Source organism: Camelus dromedarius, chromosome 3, assembly GCF_036321535.1.
Source record: "Camelus dromedarius isolate mCamDro1 chromosome 3, mCamDro1.pat, whole genome shotgun sequence".
Taxonomy (NCBI): Eukaryota; Metazoa; Chordata; class Mammalia; order Artiodactyla; family Camelidae; genus Camelus; species Camelus dromedarius.
Window position 1 is genome coordinate 92,908,882 of NC_087438.1, and position 22,937 is coordinate 92,931,818.

The window sequence follows — 22,937 nt, forward strand, 5'->3', positions numbered from 1 at the left end:
AGTGGAGTGCAAGAGCAGATCCAGGAGCTGGAAGAAGGCTGCAGCAGGAGTCGTGGGACGCCTCCCAGAATAGGTGACTTTTAAGCTCAGAAGTGAAGGATGGGAAGGAATTTGCCAGATGCATAAGGGGTAGGGTGGGGTTGGGGCGAGCAGAGTAAATGGCATGTGCAGAGACCCTGAGGAGAGGCAGAGCGGGGTGTCTGGAATGTATACAGCAGGGCCTGAGAGCAGGTGTCATCCATTGATGGTAGGAGTCCATTGAAGGATTTGAGCAAGGGTGTGATGTGATCAGATCTGTCCTACCTGAAGACCCCTCTCTGGCTATGAAGGACGGTGAGGAGGCTCTTGTCTGTCCCAGGGGGGCTATAGTGAGAAATGGCGGGGGACTTGTGTAGCACAGCTGTATCTGGTCCCCAGAGCCATGGCTACATGCAAAACGGACAAGGTGAACAAAAGAAAGCCTTGTGAAGGATGTTGATGGAAGAGGCTGATGGGAGTGATGGGGGCTCTGACCTCTCTAGCAGGGGCACAAGCTCCATATGCTCCAGGATGAGATCTTTGCTGCTCTGGCCCCAGCAGGGAGTGGGGAAGAACTGATGTCTTCCCCAGTGTGAGAAGAGAACAGGTCAGACTCCCTCCCACCTCGTGCTGCTCCCTGAGCTTGGAGTGCTCCCTCACCCTTTATCCAATTAACTCCTAATTATCCTTCACAGCTGTACTCAAAGTTCACTTCCTGGGGGTGGGGGGGCTTCTCCGACCTCCTCAATTAGATCAGACACACCATCACTGGCTTTCACTGCCCCGTGCAACTCGCACCCACAGCTTGCATCACAACTGCAATGTTATATTCCTTAGAGTGATTATACAATCCATGATGGTAGACCTACAACAGCGCCTGGCACATAGTAGGTGCTCAATGAATGTTTGTTCATGAATGTGGAATAAAGTCAGCTGCATACTTTGTCTCAGGTGGTAACAGTTCTGGCAAATGAGGAAAGATTTCCATTTGTAAGAAAGTTCTCTCCCTCTTGACCACCCTCCTGGAAGATGGTGCCAGCACCTGGCTGGGGCCATTGCCTCTGCTCTGCTCTGCTCAGAAGACTCGGACCCACTGAAAAGCATACAGCCAGCAGAATTCAAACTTGACACTAACACTTATAAAAAAATTAAAAACAAAAAACTTTTAAAGATGGACCATTCTGGAGCCCAGAAAACATATTTTCATAATTAGAAGATTAGGGAGCCTTTTATGAGAACAAAACTATCATTATCACACTTTATTACAAGGAATTATATACAAATTATACAATTATAAATATTTGTTGCATCCTCCCAAATTACAACACCCTATGTATCTCCTGAGGAAAATTGCATTTCTGTTTCCACCCAGAGGGAATAGGGGGTTCTGATTTGATAGTTTGAGGAGGATCAGTGTAAGTTAATGTTAGCATCCATGTTTTATTGATAAATTCATTGACTCGGTTCCCCCAGCTCTGTCTTTCCAAGGGCTCTGATGGCCACCTTACTACAGACAAATGCTCACGTGCTGGGCATTACAAACCCTACTCAAGTTCTGGGTGGAGGCCCAAAGACTCCAAATCCCAGACTAGCACCCTCTGATCCCCTGCAAAGCCACAAAGACCATCCACTGTTGCACTGTGTGCCTGGGACGGGAGAGAACCTAGTAGAGGAGATGGAGGACCTGCCCTCCAAAAGGTGTCACATCTGCATCACACTGTCCCAGGCCCAGGGCAGGCCCCCTTTGTGAGTGCTACTAAGGCCCAGGTCTACCTGGAGCTGAAGTCTACTTTTGCCTCCATGATTCACAATTTTCTCTGTACCCCACCCCATGGATATTCCCTGGTCCCCTCCACTCACTCAACTACATCCATTCACCAGATGTTAACTGAGCAAGCAGTCTGTACAGGCACTTTGCTGGGTGCTGGGGACACAATGGGGACAAAAACTAAACGTGGTTCCTGCCGACTTGGAGCGGAGTCCAGCAGGGGCGGCAGGCACTGCTCAGCATTCTCCCGAGGCACACAATCACGAGCCCTGCGGAGGGCCCTCCTAGTGCTCTCTGCCCGCCTTATTTCCCACATCTGCTACCATCCATCTTGTTTTGAGCTCTCCGTGTTGTGGCACCAGATGACGCCTCAGACCCCCAGGTCCATCCCCTCAGCAGCAGGAATGAACAGAGCCAGGCCTGCTGTGATGTTGCAGTTGACCACGGCCCTCTTCATTCCCTGCTCTTCCTGATGAGGATTGCCACAAACATCTTCAAGGCCACCAGCTCCTGAGCACCTACCAGCAGAGTTGCTTTGCTAGAACATTCTCATCTTCCCCTCTGGTTTCAAACTGTTTCTGGCTCATGTTTGTGGTCTGTGGCCCCAGTACCCAGCACCACCCACAGCACTCCAATCCCTCCCGGCAAGCTCAGAGCCAGAGAGGCACAGCTCTAATGTCACACAGCAGAGGAAAAGGCAGGCTTCCCAGATGTCAAAGCAGGCAGGACCTTTATTTTCCTTAAGACATCACTTTTTTCAAGGGATTTGTAAATAAACATAGCTCCCCCAAAACAGTCCTCTCCCCTGTGATCAAAGAGACCGGGGGCTAGAGGCCCCATGCCAATGACGAGGAGTTACAGGGCAGTGGCCAAAGTAGGAAGGTGCAGGGGGCCACCAAAATCAAGTCCAGCACCTGCCTCAGCCACACCCTCTAAACCTGTCATTGGCACAAGCCTGGTACATCTCAGAGCCGGGCACTGGTGCTGTCCCCAGAGGCCCTGGCCAGAGCCAGGAGAGCCTAAGACCAAAGGAGTTCCCTCCCTGCAAACCAGAAGTGAGCAGACTGTGGGAAGGAGGGAGGAACCACGTGGGAGTCAAGACTAGTTGCCTCTGCAGAAGTCAGCTGGGGGAGGTTTGTCCTGCCTACAAAATAAAGCCTAGATCCCAGTGTTGGTTTCAGATGGCTCTATTCACGACCAAGCCCAGACCCACCTCTCTCTCCCATCTCTTCTCCTTGGAGATAAAGCCACACCTCAACTGAAGCTCCATCTCCACTTCACTGTGGTGGCAAAGTCTGTGCCCTGACCTTTATTTCTGTTATCTAATTGAACCTCTGTGTGCACACGCTGTGAGGACGCCCTCATCACCCTCATCAGGACACAGAGGTTCAGAAGCTCAGAGACAGGCCCCTGATCACACAGCTGGTCCATGGGGAACAGCACTCGGGTCTGCCAGCCTCCAGAGGTTCCTGGCTTCCACACTGTCCCTCCTCCCTTCCCACACCTCTGCTCACTCCTGGTCTTGGGGGCTAGGAGTGAAAGGTAGGTGACACTCCAGTGTTTGTCTGTCCTCGCTCTGTCCAGGGCCTCTGCGGGCAGGCCTGGTGCCCAGCTCCCAGTTTTGCCTTCAGGTCCTGCTGGTGTCCTGGTGGCTGTCCTTCTACGGGTCTGCTCCACCCACTGGCCTCCTCGCAGACCTTGAGGATCCCTCCCAGGGCCCTAAACAAACTCAGCCCCTCAACCCTGTGCCTCTGCTCACACTGACCCCTCTCATGAATTCCCTTGCCCTCCTCGGCTCCTCTGAAGTGTTGCGAATCCCTGAGCTCCCTCTCCCGCAAGGCCCGGAGTCCTTTGGTTGAGCTTTCCTTTCAGCATGTGTATCCCTCGTTTTAATTACTCGTGTCCCCTGCCTCTGACAAAAGGCCCACTCTGACCAGTTCAGTGTTGTACACTTCCATGGCATGGGGCCAACCCTCAAAAAAGTATCTGTTGAGTGAAAAACTGTACACGTGATTGAGCAGATAAATGGACAGACAGATTCCTCCTGTGACTCTAATTCATCTGGGTTAGGTAAGAAGGGCTGTGGGAAGGGAGGAGGAAGCCCCAGCTGGGCAGCACCCTTGGGGATAAGTACCTCCCCAAGGTATTTATCTCTGCATTAGGGGAGAACATGTGTGCGCACGTGCATGCATGCGTAACATGTGGAGAAAGGGGTCTGAAACTCCAGCGTGAAATTATCAAAGTGTGAGGCTGAGAGGCAGCCTGTGGGTCACCCCACGGCCCAGGGCCCCTAAAGCTTATCTAGGCACTGAGCTTGCCTCAGAGAGGGGCCCTCTGCAGGAGAGGGGCCCCAACGTTTAGGTGAGGTCCTGGGCCAGACAACATGGCCACCTCAGCGGCAGTGCCTGAAACACAGAACGATTAGGAGGAATCAGCAGAGGGCAGTGAGGGGGGCTTGGAAGCTGTCATGGCAACTATGGGCACATCCTTTGTGCAGCTGTCCTCTTTGTCCCTGCCAGTGAATAGCAAAAGCATTACATAAGCAGCAAATGCGCTCTCTGTTGGTACCCAGCCCTCATCGCTGGCGGGCCGGGGCCAGGAGGCCCCATGCAGGACTCCTGCTCTTCCTGTCCGCCGCCCTGAGGAAGGGCTTGGGGAGCCTGAGCCAAAGCCCACCGAGGCCACCCCAGGTGAAACCCACTGCCCATTCATCCCCCGCTCCCCAGAGCAGCCTCCACCATCCACCATGAGCAGCCAGAACATAGAATCAATGGGTGCCTTGTCCTCAGCCCCAGACTGTGCTGACATCTCTCTCTCAAAATACACTTTCACTCTCTGTTCAAAAGCCATGGGAAAGACAGTCTCCACCCACTTCCCCCACTCACATGAATTTACCAAGAAAACCCAAGGCACATCAACAGCTAATGAGGAGTGAAAACTGAAGCCCCACTTGTCAGAATCTCTTCCTTTTTAAGAGGCTGATTTATAAACTCACTCTGAAATGGGCCCCCTCCGGCATGACACAGGGATTCTCCCCACGGCACCAGCATGCCAGGCCCTCAGAGGCAGAGCAAGTGAAGGCCAGTTGCCCATGGTCCCAGGGAGGGTCACCACCTTCTGACCAAGCTGAGAGACCACCCACCAGCAAAGCCTTGCAAAGTCACCACGGTGCCAGGACAAGCTGAGATTTCTGACAGTGCCTTCCCTGCTCGAGAATGCCTGTCTAGCACACCCTCCCAGCAGCCGTCCCTGTCACCAAGGGAAGAAAAGTTTTCAAAAAAATATAACTCAAAGAGTTGAGGGCTCATCTCCAGGCCTTAACCCTCAGCCTCACAGATTTATGTCCAACAGAGCGCTAGAACTTTCTTGAGGCCAGTCTCTTTTCTTTCCTTTTAACTCCAGTCAGTGGGGACTGATCAAGCACCCACTGTGCGCATGGTTCCATAGAAGAAACCAAACGGGGGAACAGTCTCTGAGCCCAGACTGTCTAAGTCAAAGCCACCCAGGGAAAACAACTTTAATCCCTTTCTTAAATCTCACACCCGCAGGCTTCCAGAAAGCACTCAGTATCAAGGAGAGCCCCAAGGGAAATGAGAGGAGCAATGTTCCAGAAGCCAGAAACTTCCAGAGTAACACAGGAGCATCCATATTGAAGGACTGGATGCAGCCAGACAGGGACAATCACCGTGGAAATGACGAGCACAGCATGACATCACTAACCTGGCTCCAAACCCCAGCTCTGCCACTTGTCAGCCAGGTGACCCTGGGCAGGCTCTTTACCTCTCTTAGCCTCTATTTCCTCTTCTGTAAAACAGCAGTGGAGATAGAACCACGTGGTGGAGTTGCTGTGACAATCACAGGTGAGCGTGCACGCAGCACACCTGGCTTGTGGAGAATGGTTTCACTACAAGGAAAGGGAGATGGTCCTGGGTCTGTTCTAAAAAGCTCTTCAAGAAGCTTGAGCTTTGGTTCTACTCATGGTGACGGCCAGAGTTCCCTCCTGGGCTGGAAGGACTAGTGACCACAATGTAGAACAGGGCCTAGAGACCCTGGGCAGGGGTTCTGAGACCCAGTGGGTCTCCTGGAAGGAGAGGAACCCATAGCATTCAGGCAGGGCACCTTCTCCTTCTCTTCAGAGAGAGAGATTATTCCTGAGGACAAGGCACCAACTGCTCTGACCTCTCCTTCACAGGATGATGGTGACAAGGTCAGTGCCTTGGAGCACAGAACCTCAATGGATCCAGAAGGAAAGGCAGCCAGTGGTGGGGTGTCATGGGACCCACTGCAACCCAGGCCCTCAGACCCTGGCCTTCTGCCAGCCTCTGACTCTCTGAGGGGCAGGGCATGACATTTAGAACAACTAAGGAATGAAAATGCATTTACTGTGAGCCCTTCCATGTTGTCACTCTGGCTAAATGGAGTCCCAGGCAGGGCCTGAGGAATCCATTCTAAATTCTACTTGCTTTGGCAAGCCAGCCCACTAGGGCTGGGAGGGTGAGAGGGACAAAACCTGCTGGAATCAGCCTCTATCCAAAAGTCAGGGACTCCCCCTCTGTCACTAACAGCATGAGCATCAAAATCTACACTCAGAAAATAAAAAACTCTGAGTACTTACTATATGCCAGGAATGGTATTATTTCATGTATTCCTCACAAAGGCTGGTACTGGTGTTTCTATTTTATCCAGAAAGAAGTGGAGGCTCCAAAGAGTGAGTGAGTTGCCCAAGGGCATTGTGCTAGTCAGTTTCTGCTGTGTAACAAATAACTTCATCTATCTCAGTGCCTTAGATAATAAACATTTATTTTCCCAGGTCTGAAGGTCAGTTTCAATTTGACTAATCTGGTTTGAGCTTGGCTGCAGCAGACTGGACTCCGGACTTCTCATCAGATTCACATCTGCCCATGGGTCTTCATTCTGTGGTCCTCCATCCCTGGGCAAGCTTTCCAAATGACAGATCAAGCAGCACAAGAGAGCAAGCAAGACCAAAGAAGCACACTGAAAGCCTCTGCCCACATTGTGCCCGCTAACATTCCCATGGTCAAGCCAAGCATCCATGATAGGCAGGCAAGTATGTACTCTGCCAATGCCAAGGACCTGGATGCACAATTATATTCCAGGATAGAGTGCAGACCCAGGACAGCATCCAATCTGCCACTGTCACGTAGCTCCCAAGCAGCAGAAGTAGGAGATGAACCCAGACAGACCATTCTCCTCACCGCTCTGCTATCCCAGCTACTGTGTAACTTTTGTTAAGTCACTTTACCTCTCAGCCTCAGTTTTCTCATCCACACACTGGGTATAGCATGGGCCTTGTAAGAATCCAATGAGGTGGTGTGTGAAGACTTTGAAGGAATCCAGGGGCACATGAAGACAAAGTCTCTCCTAGCCCTCATTTGGAAATTCCACAGGATTCTGACTCTCTTCCAGACATATACAATGTCAGAACTGCAAAGAGGCAGCATTGCCCCACAACCTTGGTAATGACGGACCGCTCTTTACCAGTTTGGACACAGACTGATCCTCAGGCACATTTCGTGTGAATATCTCAATTATGACAACTGTCAAGCCTTGGCCAGGTTGACTGCCTTGGGGAGGACATTTCACACTGAATACCAACCCCAGGTAAGGACCTTGGTAGAGAAACACACGGTTAAGGAGGGCAGCCTCAGGCTTGGTGCACACTGGCACTGCTGGGCAGCACGGTGCATCACGGCTGGGGGACACAGGAGGGACTGTTACTCTTCACCGATCATTCATCCCATGCACATATCTTCTGATTGGTACATTTTGACATTTTATTTTAAGACCAAAACAACAGCAGGGATCATGCTTCTAAATAGAAATGATAACAAAAAGCACAGGTTTAGTCTCAAAGTGCACACAACAAAACACGTTTGCACGTTTTCCCAACAGAATACCTGAGCCTACCCACTCGGTTCCTCAGAGAACAGCTCAGATTCTACAGCACTGCTGTCTGGGTTCAAGTCCTGCCTCCGCCTCCACACTGAGACTCAGTTTCCTTATCTGTAAAAGGGGAGCTGTCATAGTACCTACATCACAGATAGAAGGATTCAACAAGGAAATCTGTACGAATCACTTAGCACAGGCCTGGCACCAGGAAGTGCTCAGCAAACTATCGCTGTCATTAGCACCCCTTGGCTCCTTGACAGGCATCCTCTAATAAAACAATCCCCACCCCCTCAGAAACTTCTCTCTGCCTCTTGCAGAGATTCTGGGAAGCAGAGAGCCACACATCCCCGAGGATCCCATTTTAGCACTGAGAACACATCACCACAATCTGATTTTAGGCATCACTGTGTAAACATATGACCCTTTAATTCTATTTCAACTCAATTATGCAAATCTAATCATACATTCAGTATCAAATCATTTTTCTTTCCTCTCAAAATCTGTCGACCAATGGCCAACTGAAACTACTACTACCAGTTTGGGGCCCAGAGTGAGCAGAATCCCAGCATCTTCAACTTGGAAATGTGCCGCTCCTCAGCCCGAGCCCAGAGAGAGGCCAGCGGCGGGTGCTGACCGCCCCAGAGCCTGAGAGTCGAGGCAGAAGGCAGGACCGAGATCATTCCACCAGGCACCTTCCCCCATGCTCCATGGGGCCGCAAGAGGGCAGGAGGTGCCTGGAGCCCTCTCTGCGTGAGAACAGAAGAGAGGTCAGTGGAAACTGACAGGGAAACAGGACCCACTCTCCACTTGTCCCCCAAAACAGGTCACATTGCTTGTTCTACAGACTGAGGTTCCACGGAAATCTTAGTCGGAAAAAAAAGATGCTGTTGCTTTTATGTTGGGGGAAAAAAAGATGGCAACAAAGAAGGAATAATTAACCCTGTCCTAGAATCTTTATTCTGGAAGTGAGGAAACTGAGTTCCAGTGAGAGAAGAGAGTTAGGTAAAAGCTTAGAGAGACTCAGAGTCAGCGCCAAGAGCAGAACCAGAGCAGGCCTGTTTCCATTTGCACGTGGAGCCCAACTCCTACTTAAGGAGACCAGAGTTACCAGAGCTTCCTCCGAAGGCCAGGAACAGGGCTACGCCATGCCATGGCTCCATCTTCTCTCTGCATGGGGGCAGGAGTGGAAGGGGCAGCAGACAGAGCCCTGACACAGAGCCAAGCCACAGCCCCGTCTCGTCCTGTCTGCTCCCACGGCAGAGAGGCCCTTTGGGCAGGAGAGCTGGGCTGACGGTGAGCGCAGGAGGCCTGCGAAGTCTTAATATGGCCTGTCTTAGCTTATTAACAGGAGATGGATAATATCTGACAAATGACGGGAGATAAATTGTTAAGCAATATGCAAATATGCCTGCAGCAAAAATGGAAAATTACTATACAGTAAAAGCTTTTATGGCTGCAAGAAAATTCAGAGGTAATTTGTCTCTGCGTCTCCTCAAATTCCAATCTCGCCGTTAGCTGTGGCAGAATGCTATATCCGTTACCATTCCAATTAGATCATTATAAAGGGGCTCCCGCGTGGACATCAACTTTAAAGGGCCAGGGAGGAAAAGGCATTTACAAAGCCAGGATCAGCCTCTGCCCCAGCTTCCCAGGGCTGTCTCTCTGTCCATGGACTGCCACTTAGGCAAGAGCCAGGATTATACACCAGGACCATCTCCAACAATTGCATGCCCATTCATTTATGATCCCTGCAGCCAGCCAGTTCCTCACCAGACACTTCTACAGGACACTAGACAAAGCGTGTAAATGGCCACAGTCTGCCTGTGCCAAAGAGAGGGGCCGGCGGGATGGAGGACTTTTGCCTAGGGAAACTTCCAGAGAGGGGATGGAGCCAACTGTGAAAGGAGATCTCACAGCCCCCAGAGGAACCCCTAGACTCAGCCTGACACAGAAACAGAAAGAGATAGAAACTCTAGGATACCAGGCAGGAAGAGAAAGCCAAGAACTCAGTGAGGGCACAGATGTGGGCACGTGGACTGCAAGCCTGGTGGACTTTCAGAGAGGGAGGCCTCAGACAGAAAGGGACACAGGGAGGGGCACAGGAAGCTGCCTAGGACCCAGCAGAGCCCCAGCTTCTCCAGAAAGCACAGCCAGTGCAGCTGGTCTGTCCTGGGAGTGGAGGACTGCAGGGGTGGGGTGGGGCACAGCAGAGGCCCTCCACCCCCAGCAGAGAGGGGCCTTGGCAAGCAGAGGAAGGGGTGCACTTGGGGGCAGAGTGAGCTGGATTGGGAGGTGGGTGGTGGGGAGGAGCCATAGGTCCTCATCCCTGGTCGGCAGGAAGGGAAACTGACCTGGGGGCAAGGCACCGAGCCCAGGCTGAGTCGGGCCACTCCACCTGCACGTAGCAAAGTCAGCAAACGACACAGGTGAGGCTCGTGAACAGGTATTGGAGGAGAGCTCAGTAAACAGCTCCATCTGCATTATGGAGGGAAAACCAGGAAATTCAGTCCCATAACTACCTTGTTTCAAGGGACTTTGCTTGCTTGCTTGCTTTTCGGGGGGGGGGGGGGGGGGTTCCCATCTGATTTTTTTTTTTTTTCAGCTAATCATGCCAAGAAATCAGTATAACTAACAGCCTCATGAAACTGACAGGCAGTTCTGGGATCCTATGGGCAGAGCCCTAGCAAAGGATCTAGAGCAGATAAGCAGAGAACCATGAGACCAACCTCATGACACCTGTCTCCCAGAAAGTGAAGGCTCAGGCCCTCAGGCAAGAGATAGACCCCATCTCAGATTGAACCCAGAGCACAGAAAGCCAGTCCCCAATCCTGGATGCCCACCAAAGGGGCCGTAGGCTCAGGGTGGCCTGTGTTCTGACCTGGCAAGAGCACCCAGGGATACCCGATAGAGCCAGGGGTCACTTGATCCAAATTCACAGGAGCTCAGGGATGCCCTTCCTCATTGAAGCTCCCCGGCTTGGCATGGTCACTCACTGTCACCAGTGCCAGAATCACCCTGCGCCAGGCACGGTGTCAGGCAGGTCACATGCTAGATCCTCATGGCACACCCTCTGCTATCCTGAGATGGGACGCCAGCAGAATCAGGGTTCATCTGTGATCTGGGATCCCCAAAAAGACCTTTGCCCAATCCCTGGGAGTTATAACTTCAGGGACAGTGCATATTTATCTTTGCACAATGATCCAGATACCGGCTAAAGTGCCAGAGGACTGTGAGGGGACATGAAGGTTAGTGCACTGTGTGTTTTACAGATTAACTCTGGCCATGGTTATAGACATGACAAAGAATCTGCCTGCAGACTCCACCACCTCCTTCTGGAACAGGGACCCTCTGTCCCCATCTGTGCCTGGCCCTGGCCCCTACCAGGCCTCTGTGCAGGTCCTGCTCCCCTCCTGCCCCAGGGCTGCCTCCGATGGGCTGTGAGTCCTTTTCACAAGACACCTGCCAAGCACCACAGGCTCCAAGCTCACCCTGTGTGTTCCTCTGATCCTGCAGGGAGCCTACTGAGGGGTTCATTGGGGCAAGTCAGGGATGTGGGGGGTCACCCCCATAGAAACCCAATATCTATCTGAACAGCACCTTCAGTTTTCTCTCCCTCCCTATTACCAGTCCTCTGGCCCCCAGCCAGAGCCTTTATCCATCTCCTCACCATTTCCCCTGCATTATTCAGGCACCAAACCAAGTTGCCCCTGTCCCACCGTCTCTCTGACTCCTGCACCTCCCTCTCTCTTTGACTGTGTCTCTGTGTCTCTCTCAGGGTAGCTCTCACACATCTCAGCTATTTGAATCATTCACGTGGCATGGAACACTCAATCGTGAAAAGTTAATTGGTAATACCTCTTTTACTAAGCTCTTTTACTAACCAGTTAGGAAAAGAATGTTCTGGTTAGTTAATCATCTTGGTTAAAAGAAAAGTTACCAGAGCTGCCATACTGGAGCTACCCATTTTTCAAGGAATAAAGAGCATATACTACAACTTAATAATTATGAATCTGAAGATGTTTAAGACTCTCCTAAGGCTTTCAGACATCACTGAGAATCTTTTGTGCCAGGAAATTTCATAAATGCCACTTAACAGGGTTTTCTGATTGCTAGCATGAGATGCCATCCCACCTTTACCATGTGAATTACAGACCTGCACATAAGTAAATACTCCAGCCAGCCACCCTTCACACGGCTCTTCCATCTCCAACCAACACAATAGAAACGGGATTGTTTAATTCCACCCATCCGCCCCTCTTGCTGGGCCAGAGCCCTTGAGTTTGGAAACCATGAGTGTGCTGCTCAGGGGAAGAATGACATGGAGGAATAACCTTCAAGCAGGGCGGAGAATCCCCAGCCAATCAGCGACTTCCCTCGGGCAGCCATCTCATCCCCCATAGGCCCCCACCAGGCAGGCCCAGTTCCCTGACCCAGGGGAGAAAGCACAGGGAGGCCTGGTAGTGGCGGAGCCAGGAAAGGCACTCTCCCATTCATCATCTTTTGCTCAGAAGCACACTGTCATTTCTTTCCAGGAGCTAAGTAAGCATTCATGACAGTTCCAAGGTTTAGGTGAGCTCCCCCTCTTTTCCAAGAAGGAGGGTGCCAGGGGACTGCGTTAGCGCCCCCTCAGATCAGGAAGGAGGGTGCCAGGGGACTGCGTTAGCGCCCCCTCAGATCAGGAAGGAGGGTGCCAGGGGACTGCATTAGCGCCCCCTCAGATCAGGAAGGAGGGTGCCAGGGGACTGTGCTAGCGCCCCCTCAGATCAGGAAGGAGGGTGCCAGGGGACTGCGTTAGCGCCCCCTCAGATCAGGAAGGAGGGTGCCAGGGGACTGTGCTAGCGCCCCCTCAGATCAGGAAGGAGGGTGCCAGGGGACTGTGTTAGCGCCCCCTCAGATCAGGAAGGAGGGTGCCAGGGGACTGCGTTAGCACCCCCTCAGATCAGGAAGGAGGGTGCCAGGGGACTGCGTTAGCACCCCCTCAGATCAGGAAGGAGGGTGCCAGGGGACTGCGCTAGCGCCCCCTCAGATCAGGCGATGTGCTGACTCACAGCACTTTCCCGCCACTGCTCTCCTGTTCCCTGACTCAATCCTGGTTTGTTTAAATAACTGGGGTGATTTTGTGCCCCAACTCTTCCAGGATCCAGCCTGTGAGCAGTTGCCAAGCTCCCTGGCCCACTGGAAGCCCCTCTCTCACTGCTGTCTGGCCAATTATGGAAGAGGTTTACTCACATGGTCCCGGAGGCAAGGGCTGATGAAGCCCACAAAATCCCCTAGAGCCAGGGAGCAGCTTCTGACATTTCAAAAGGTCAATCAATCATGCTATTTCATGGAACGTAATCATCTCCCAGGACCTAAATGCAACAATAAAACCAAACAGCGCCAAACAGTTGGGGGAAATGAATGATTCACATGGAGAAGAAAGGCTACAGTTGGCTCAGAAAACATCTCCACAGCCTGTCCTGGAGCCCCAGGCCCTGGGTTTGAGCCCTGCCTCTGCCACTGGCCTTGAGCAAGTCCTCACCCCACTCACAGCCTCAAGGATGAAGTGAGCTGGCCTTGGGACACTGTGCTCTGAGCACTCAACAGAAGTTTCTCTAGAGGAGAAAGTGTAAGAGGCCAGAAGGAATCCTCCAAGCCACTGAGAGGTGTGTCCAAAGACAGCCCTCAGCTACTTGTGGCTCATGGTTGGGGGTGGGTGGACCAGAGGGGCACCCTCACCCATAGTAAGGAGCCACCGAGCCCTGTTTCCTCGAGGCAAACCCGAGAAGTCTCCCCTGGACCCAAAGAGGGGAAAGGCAGCTGTTTGCTCTGTGAAACAAGCACCACCACGGCCCTGCCAGGTCTCCTTTCTTAGGGAGACATGAAGTGGGCCCTGCCCTTCACCTCTCACACAGCCGTCCTCCCTCCTAGGGAGCTGTACCAGGTTGGGGGGCGCCTACCGCAAGGGGCTGCCCTGCAGCTGTGCCTGACACCAGTCCGAGCATATGAGACGTCTTTCAGGGTCTGGCCACAACTCGCCCGGACCTCCTCGGTCTTCCCTCCTTGCCACGGCCGCCCCTCCTCTTCTTCCCTCCCACCCTGCCCTGCCTCCTGACCCTACCAAGCCCCCCCAGGACTCTTTTCATTGTAACCCCCTCCCCCGTCCACAGCCCCCTCACCTGGCTGTCCCGGCCTCCTCCCCTGAGGCTCTCTCTCATCCTCCTCACCGCATTTAGTTCTTCAGAACTGGCGGCCTTCCTCCTCTCCCCCGCACTCACTCAAACCTCCCTCCTCCTCAGACCAGTGGTTCTCACCTGCACATTCATTAGGAGCATTAGAATCAACTGAGGGGCTTCTGAAACTCCCAGGGCTCGGGCCACATCCCAGACCAGTGACAGCAACATCCCCAGGTGCGGCCAGGCAGCAGTGTTTGTAGAGCTGCACAGGTCGGCGGAGGGTGGGGGCAGACCCAGCAGCCCTGACACAGGCTCGGCCCTTGGCTGGGCTCTAGAATGGACCCTCGTTGCTTCCTCCTGGAGACCGTGGTCGGCACAGACCTTCCCTGAACCCCAGCCTCAGGTACCGCTTTATGCCCCGGCATAACTGGGGAGGTTTCCCAGCTCACAGCAGCACATCTGGGGTCTTTCCCCATCTGTGCTCCGACAGGCATGTCTGATTGTCAGGTTAGAAAGAGAAAGCAGTCTGTGGTTTCCCTGACATCTGGGATGTGTCCCCAGTGCCCAGAACAGAGCCGGGTGCATGTTACTGTCAGCAAATAGCTGTGGGGTAGAAAGAAAGGAAGTGAAAGAGAGGGAGGGAGTGAGGGAGGAAAGAAAGAAGGAAGGGTGGGGAAAAGATGTAACAGTGATGTCCAGGTTGCACCTATCCCTTAAAAATGAGGTGGTTTGCATTTATTTGGGCCCTGACTGCCCCTTCAAGGGAGGTTTCCAGAGCAGGGTGCTCTGCTCTGATCTTCCCCATCTGCCATCTGGTGAGTCTTTGCTTATTTCAGAGTGGGTGGGGCTACAGTAGGGCCACATCCCAGGCGGCCCGTCTGTGGATATGTGCCCCTGTTACCTACCAGCCACCTCACTGCTGGACCTGAGACACTGAACCAGACCCATGGACCTGACCGCTGCCCTTCCCAGGCCTGGGCACCACCCTGCTCCACTGCAGCAATATACCTCACTCCACAGGCTCCTCAAAACCATCAGCTCGTGGTACCTGGCACGTGGGAGAGTCCATGGGACCACAGAAGACCCTGCAGAGTGCTCCACCCACACACAGTCCAAGGAGCTGCATCTGTGTCCTGACATGGTCACGCTCTCTGGTTATTCTCCCCTTTTAAAATTTGGGAACTGACCGCTCAGTCTGGCCCAAACACAGGGCAGGGGAGAGGTCACCTTGGTCTGGGTCTCCCTGAGGTAAGGTTGGGGGAACACTCAAACCGGCCTTAATTTCCAGGGCAAGGAAAGCTGGCAAAGGCTCTCTCCTCCATTAGAAAGCCTCTTTCATGAGAAGAGGACCCGGATGGTCACATTCGCCTCCACATCCTCCCCCAGCAGCCTCTGGCACACAGTAGGCACGTGATAAATACCCCGTCATGATCAATGATCATATCAATGCATAACAAACTTCCCCAGAGCATTAAAAAAGGGATATGACTTACAAATCATTCTACACACTTCAGACAAGAGTCCAATATGAATGTGAACCACAGCTGTTACAAACAGGCCAAAGGAAGTCTTTCCAGATTACAGACCACGCATGTCAAACCCATTTTGACCACTTTAGGAGGAGCTGAGGAGACAGGGGAGAAAATGAGGGTTTTTATAGTGATTGGACCAAACGTTCCCCCAAGTAAGAGCCCACTTATTCACTAGAATCAGCTCCAATCTTGAGACACCAGCTAGCAGTTTTGTCAGATAAACCACGTTCTCTTCTTTAGGTACCAACTCCACATTTGACTTCTGCTTGAGATATGAGCTCTACAAGGACTGGTTTCACTTATTCTAAAAACACTGGCTCCTTCAGTATATTTTTCCTCCTCAGCAGCAGAAAGGGCACTTTCAGAGATGTTTATTTTCCCTGATGAAATACAGTGATGCAGCCATCAGGCATGCTTGGCATCACTGAGCAATGGCCTGGACCACTCCAGAGTGTTTCAGAGCAGGACACAGAAGCTCCTATGTCCACCTTCTGGACAGTGACTTGCCCTAATCATACTGTCCCCCTTCTGCTCCTCCCTCACTGCCCAGAGGTCCCGTCTCAAGCCACCTGAAGGGCCAGAGACCCCATGGTGAATAGGTTTCCGACACAGCAGCCTGACCCACAATGCTCATGCCTCCGCCAGCTCAAAAGAGCCATTTGAGAGGGTGGCTATCCAGTCACCTTATGTAGGCCATCAATTTTATTTATATTGTGTTGGTGATGAAGGGGCTTTGACACGTCTCGGTAAATTTGTGGAATTGATGTACTCTCCCTGGGGCATGCTTGGCAGGAAGACCAGAAAGACGGAGTTTAGAGTGTGGGGACATCTCTTTCCCTGCTCTGCACTCCAGGAAGACCTGCATCCAAGGTCTTAAGTAAGAACTGAGGCTGACATGGAGGGGCTCAGGGAGCAGCACCCAGGAGGCGGGGCTCTGCACTCCAGCCCGGCACTCGGGAAGGTGGTGCACGTGACCAGCATCAGCCATCAGCCCTCCCCAATGCCTATTCCTTAGAAAAAGAGAGAAGCAGACCCTCCAAAGTAGTGCTCACCTTTAGAACAGTTGGTTGCATCTGACTACACCATCCCTCCCTGGGGGTTTGCAATCTGAACCAAATCCTTTCCTCTGTCGGGCTTAGTCTGGACTCCCCTCTGCATCAAGCCTTCCGTCACCTCCCAGCCTGATGTGATGGGAGACCAGATGTGCCAGTTTACCTGAGCCAGCACTGGTTTACACCTCCTGTCCGTTGTAATTATTAATAGTGCTCCCTGTCATTCAGGTGTCCCAGTTTGGATGATAAGTCGTATAAGTATCATTTTGCTCATCCTCCTCAGCCTGGCCCCTCGGGGGCACCCATCAGATGCATATGAACTTGTGCAATGCTCGTGGGGCACAAGCCCACCTTCCTGGGGCGGTGGCCACATCTTCTCCCTTCTCATCCGCTGTCTACACACAGCCTTCAGCCCCAGCCTGACCATACAGAGGTGCCCAAAAAGCATCACCCGGACCTGGGCACCTGGCTTATACAAAAAATGGTAAATGTACAAGCAAACAGGCAAAGAACCAAGCTTACAGGACCAGGTTGTGGGTTGCAGGCCACTGAGTAGCTCAGGACCATCTGGTCAGTGAGAGCCAAGGAACCAAGTTTTCACACCACGAGGATACGACTGCCTCACTTCTGTGCCAAAACTTCAATAAATACTGTTGAAAACAATATAAACCTTCAGAATGAATGGCTGAACAAACAAATGCAGGTACAAATGAGCAAGTGGACAGAAGCAGCCATGGCCTCTATCTGCACTGTGGGCACAGAGCCACGCTTGCTTTCAAGCTCCACATGGATGCCTGGCAGTTCTCTCAGCCAGAGAATTTGGGTAACAAAGAGCAGCACAACCTCTCTGGCATCCCCTGTACTGGGAGGAGAAATGGTGGAAAGGAAGGGACTGCTGACATCTGCTAAGCTTGGGGCTTTAACTCTTCTCAAAACAGCACACCCAGGTGTTCTCTTCATTTTACAGGTGAGAAAACTGAAGAAAGCTCAGAGAGGTGGCATAACTTACCGAAGGTCACACAGCTACAAAATATCCAGCCCAGTCCTTGGGACTTTTCTACCCAAACCAGGACCTCCCCAAGAAAACTAACAACTGAGACACACAAGAATACGTGAGAACTAGAGAGGGTGAGTGTTTGGATTCAGAGCTGGCAGTTAAAATGCATCAAGGGCAACGCAGAGTCGTAACTCCCCGTCACCACTCATGATCTATGCAGACGCTTCCCATTAGCTCTAATGGATGTGAGGAGCGTAAATCCCAGAGCACAGCTCCAGACAGGCTCTTGTGAATGAAATGCCACTAAAATCAATGACACCGTCCCGGTACCGATACAGCAAGAGTGGCACTTCACAAATAGGCCTGGTGGGCTTGGAAGAGGAGTGGAGTCAGCCTGCCCGCTACAGCCTGTCTGCGATGCCCCTGCTCATGGGAAGGGCAGCCCTCTCTGCAGTCCTGCAGGGTGGGCCGAAAGCACAGATTCCAGAGCCAGGTCCTGGGTTCAAATCCCCGCCGCCAGACTCACCAGCTGTGTGAGCTGACAAGCTACTGAAGTGCTCTGAGGCTCAGTCTCAACATCTGTAAAATGGGAATTAAATAAGTTATCATACATAAAGCCCTTAGGGCAGTGCCTGGCTGTGAAGTAAAGCTTCACTTTGAGAAACACCAGAGGCTGATGTAGACCATTTAAAAGAGAATCACTCTGTTTAGGTTTGTCCTGGAGACCTTCAGAGCAGATTGCAACCCAAAGCCCAGTCAGCAGGAGGGTCAGGATTCCTAGGAGGGCCTTTGAAGGTCAAGGCCCATGAGTCTGTGCAGGTGTCGGGAAAGGCAGGGGGGAGGCTGGATCCCACCAGTTCTGCTCAGCCAGGCTCCTGCCCCAGCAGGCACGGCTGCCACCCGACAACAGCGGCACATGAAGACACCCCCTGGGTTATAACATGGTTCTCACAGCTGCCCCCCATCTTACTCTGCCCCTGGCTGAAGACAGATGAGCGTAGAAGAACCTGGTGTCTGAAACTCACTGGGAGGGTAGAATTATGTTCTACCTTTAACATCGATATTTCAATCACTATTTTAAAAATAAATCCATGCAGAGGTCTTGGCTCTCCAAGAATAACAGGTAACAGAGACAAAGGCCTCTGTAACTCCACTCAAAACAGGGACAAAAATCCACAATGAGGGGTGAACAAAAGCTTCTATTGAGACTTTCAAAAAATTAAAACTAAAAATTATAAAGATACATTAATTTTTAGCTTATGTTTTTAAATGTGAACATAGAAACTGCTAATTATTAGAAGGAACAAAGAACAAATGATAGGTTGGCATAATCACTCCACCATTTGCTTTGGACAAATCCATAAAAAAGCAAAGCAGAGTGCGTGATCTGATGGGGAGGAAATAACTCAGGATCTTCCTCCCCTGCCTGGGTTCAGCTGTCCTAAGCCTGCCGGGCTACCCTCCCTGCAGGTCCAGAGCCAACTGAAGCTGCCTTTGCACTGTAGAAAGCAGCACAGAATGGCGACACACAGAAGCTGGATTAAAAGAAAGATAACAAAAGCCTGCAGAATTCCCAAGAAGACAGGGTAGATGCACTCAATCAAGGAACATGAGCTCGAGCTGGCTACCAGACAGCTTTGGGGGGTCATTCCATCATCCCCCCCTGTTTGGTCCAGGCCAATCCCCTACCAGGGAGCTTTCATCCAGCAGTACAACTCCACCTTCTGGGTCCCGGATGGGGGCAGGGAGAAGGTGGGCGTGTCGAGTCCTTGATCTCCCTGCCTGAGCAAGATCTGAGGACTTCAGAGAAGAGAAGATAAACAACCAAACTAGGTGCGATGGGATGGCTTGTTTTCTTCCAACACTGAAATCAGGGAAGCAGCCAAGGGGAAGCCATCTCAGCCCTTCCTACTTCATTGTGGTGGACAGGGTATGCCTGCAGGCATCCGTTACCCTACACACCAGCCCACTGAGGGTGCCTGGACACCAACCCCCGTGGAGACCCAGAGAGAGTCGCTGCCATCTTTTCCACAGTAAGAAGGCACTCTCCAGGAGGGGCCTGCTTCTAGCAGACCCTTGCTCACTTATCCACGGAAAAGGTGAGAAACTGGAAACAGCAGCAGGGGCCCAGCTGGGCTCCAGGCTGGAATCATACAATAATGGTATGATCAGAGATGGTCAGAAGCAGCTCCACAGGACTGCTCTGGCCCAGACATGGGAGAGATACAAAAATACCAGACAGCTCTTGTTCAACATGATCCCTTCTCTCAGGGAACAGAGAATAATAACCACGACTTATCAAGCTCCTTCCACGAACCAAGGACTGTGCTCCACCCTCGCATTTAACCCTCCAACAACTCTGTGACTCAGCTACTCATGTTACAAACAGGAGAGCCAAGATGCATGCCTGAGAAGAGATACAGACCAGTTAGAATCTGGATTAGGCCCTGCTGCCTAATCCAGAAGCCCATGCTCCTAACGGCCAGACTGGTCTGCCCTCCAGCGATCTCACCAAGAGCTCTGGTGTCTCAAACAGAAGCTGACGTGGGAAGGTCAAAAATATCTCATGGGATATGCCTATACTTCACAACAACCTGGAGAATTAGAAAAACTTGGCAGATAATTTAAGCTTCATAAAACGCCTGCCAAGTTGTGATTACGTGAGTAAATCTTGACTGTGAGCTCTTGAAGCCGGGATCTCAGTCAGATGCTTGCTTTGTCCCCCCAGAGTGCCATAGCTCCCCTGCTTTGCATTTTAACTCGTGGTCATATGATTCACTGAGTAACTGTCTCCCCCATTAGTGTTTGTGTTACCCCAGCATGATGTCCATGACTGGCACATAGTAGGCACACAGTGAATACTCCCTGAATGGGGAGGTAAATGACCAGCAAGGAAATTGGCATGGCTGGACCTTAGCCAGGACAGTAAAGAGCATGGTGGTGGGAGCAGGGCTCCAGAAACGGTACCTCCCCACCGACAGGGAATCCTGGGCACCTCCAAGCATTCAGTCAAGCCCTGGAGTTTCCTGTCTCCTTTGGGATCTCCACCTGGGGCCGAGGCAGGCCTGGCCCCCTGATTTGATGCCTTCAGGACAGACTTTACTCATTCACATCCTTAAAATGTTCCTCAGTCATTTTAAATATGGAAATTTTGTCCTGAATAGAAGAAAATGCTCTGAAAACTTATGCTTTGCCTTTCAAATGAGCAAAGATTCCCTGAATTATGAAAGTAAACAAATTAGGGTAGAAGATCTCCAAATAATCACATAAACTCCAATTTCCTATGTTTTAACATAAACATCAAAATAATAAACTCAGGCATATATGGGGGGAAAAAAATCCAGCCTGATGCTGTTGCATTCTTTAGAAGCTGAAACCTAAATGACTAAATTGGCAGTTTATTAACAGGAAAATTATGCTAAGTGGCTTCATGTTGATGTCAAGAATTTTATGCGGAGAGTTATGGTGTGGTACCCTGAGTGCCTCATTTGCATTTTCTCATTTAGAGAGAACAATGGCTCCAAATGAGTGCAGCATGTTCACATTACACACCCAAGAACATTTGCACAGATGGAAAGGAATATCTTGATACCAGAGTGATTAAGCCTTTTGTTCATTATGCTCTAGCCTAGACGTAGGGGAAAAGGGGGAGATTAACATCACTTAGGCTGGTAATAAAGGGACCTGGGGCCAGAGCTCTTAAATTTCTCAGAGGACAAGCAGCCACAGCTCACAGGACACTATTTTTCAGGGCTCCTCTGGTTTGGTTTTACTCAATGGGAACTGGGCAGTGTGGGATGAATGAATAAATACTTGCCCCACATCAAATCATGGAAGACTTTGTGAGAAGAGTGGCAGGGAGAACCAGACACAGCCCACACCTGTAAAACCTGGGCTGTTCAGCTCCACAGAGTGGGTGCTTCCCATTGGTTGTTCAACCAATGTCTATCAAAAACACAAATGTATTGGGCACTCACCTTGTGCTTAGTCCCTCGCTGGATGAGAGAGCAGAAGGAAGAACCATGCCAACTCTCTATGAGTTTATGGACCAATTAAGGAAACAATCCTTAGATATGTGGCATCTTTAGAAACCACGTGATTCTATAAAACCAAGTGCTGGATCAAGTGCCATTACACAAGCAAACACAGGTGCAGTTAATCATGGCTATGGACCAGGAACGGATCATTGGAAGAAGTAACTCTGGGCATCCCAGAATGGATCAGAATTTCAGCTCATCCAACAAAAAAATGGAGGGCATTCCAGTGGGAAGGAACTGTCCAAGCTAAAGTATAAAAGCACAGGTGATGGAGACCATCAGGAAGACTTGTGTTCGCATCACACAAGGCTCACTTTTCCAAAAAACCTAATGCCATCGGCAGAGACTTAGCCTACTCTAGAGTTAATGTAGCAGAAACCATGCTATGTGGTTACCAAATCTCACTTCACATTCCTCCTTGTCTGGGAACAGGAAAAATTGTGTTTCCCAGCCCCCCTGCAGTCAGGCTGAGCCATGTAACTAGTTCTGTGGGAAAGATAAACTTTTGTCATGTAGTCACACTGAGCTCTAGGAGGTGTTTGTTACTGCAGCATAACCTATTGTATCTTGACTAATACATAGAACAAACTTATTCATTATTTGAAGCCTGACATCATATTCATACAATCATCCAAAGAATCTTCATTAAGATCTCTTAATGTGCTGGACACTCCATTAAGCACTGGAAACACAGCAGTAAGCAAGAACCACAGAGCCCCTTCCCTCATAAGGCTTATTGTCAAATGGACATCAATCCCAAATATTAACTTTCATGGATCACAAAATCCAATTCCATTTTTTAAAAGGGGAAACTGTAGATAGAACACCTGATAAATTACTGAATTGGAATAAGATCTTCCAAACCCATACATCATTCAGTGTATCTGTCCCTTGGCCAGTTGGCTGTTTGGAAAATCCTCTACCTGGTCCCTGAAAGTCAGAGTGTCCTCAGCCAGAGTGACTCTACAGGCAGCCACTCTCTGGCCTATAAATGGTTTTCTCTGATTCCCATTTGAAGAGCAAGCCCTGGGAGTTCATTATCACAGCCAACACTCCAGAAAGGGCACTAACTTCAGAAGTTCCAAAGAGGCCCATGAGAGAAATATCTTTTTCTCTTCAAAACAATATTATTATCATTTCATTAGAATGAAACATGTTGAATTTTTTTAAATGTGCTTTGTACTATATTGTTTTTAATTAAGTTTACTGAGGTACAACTTACAAACAATAAAATGCATCTATTTTAAACATATGTTTTGATGAATTTTGACAAATTTTTACATTCATGTAAACTGCCAACTACAGTCAAAATATAGAATGTTTCCATCAGAGTGAAAAATTCCCTTCTGTCCCACCCAGTCAATCCCACCAACCTCAGGCAAACATTGATCTGCTTTCTGTGCCCATAGATTAGATTTGTCTTTTCCAGAGCTTCATTTAAATAAATATATATTCTTGGCTGTCTTGG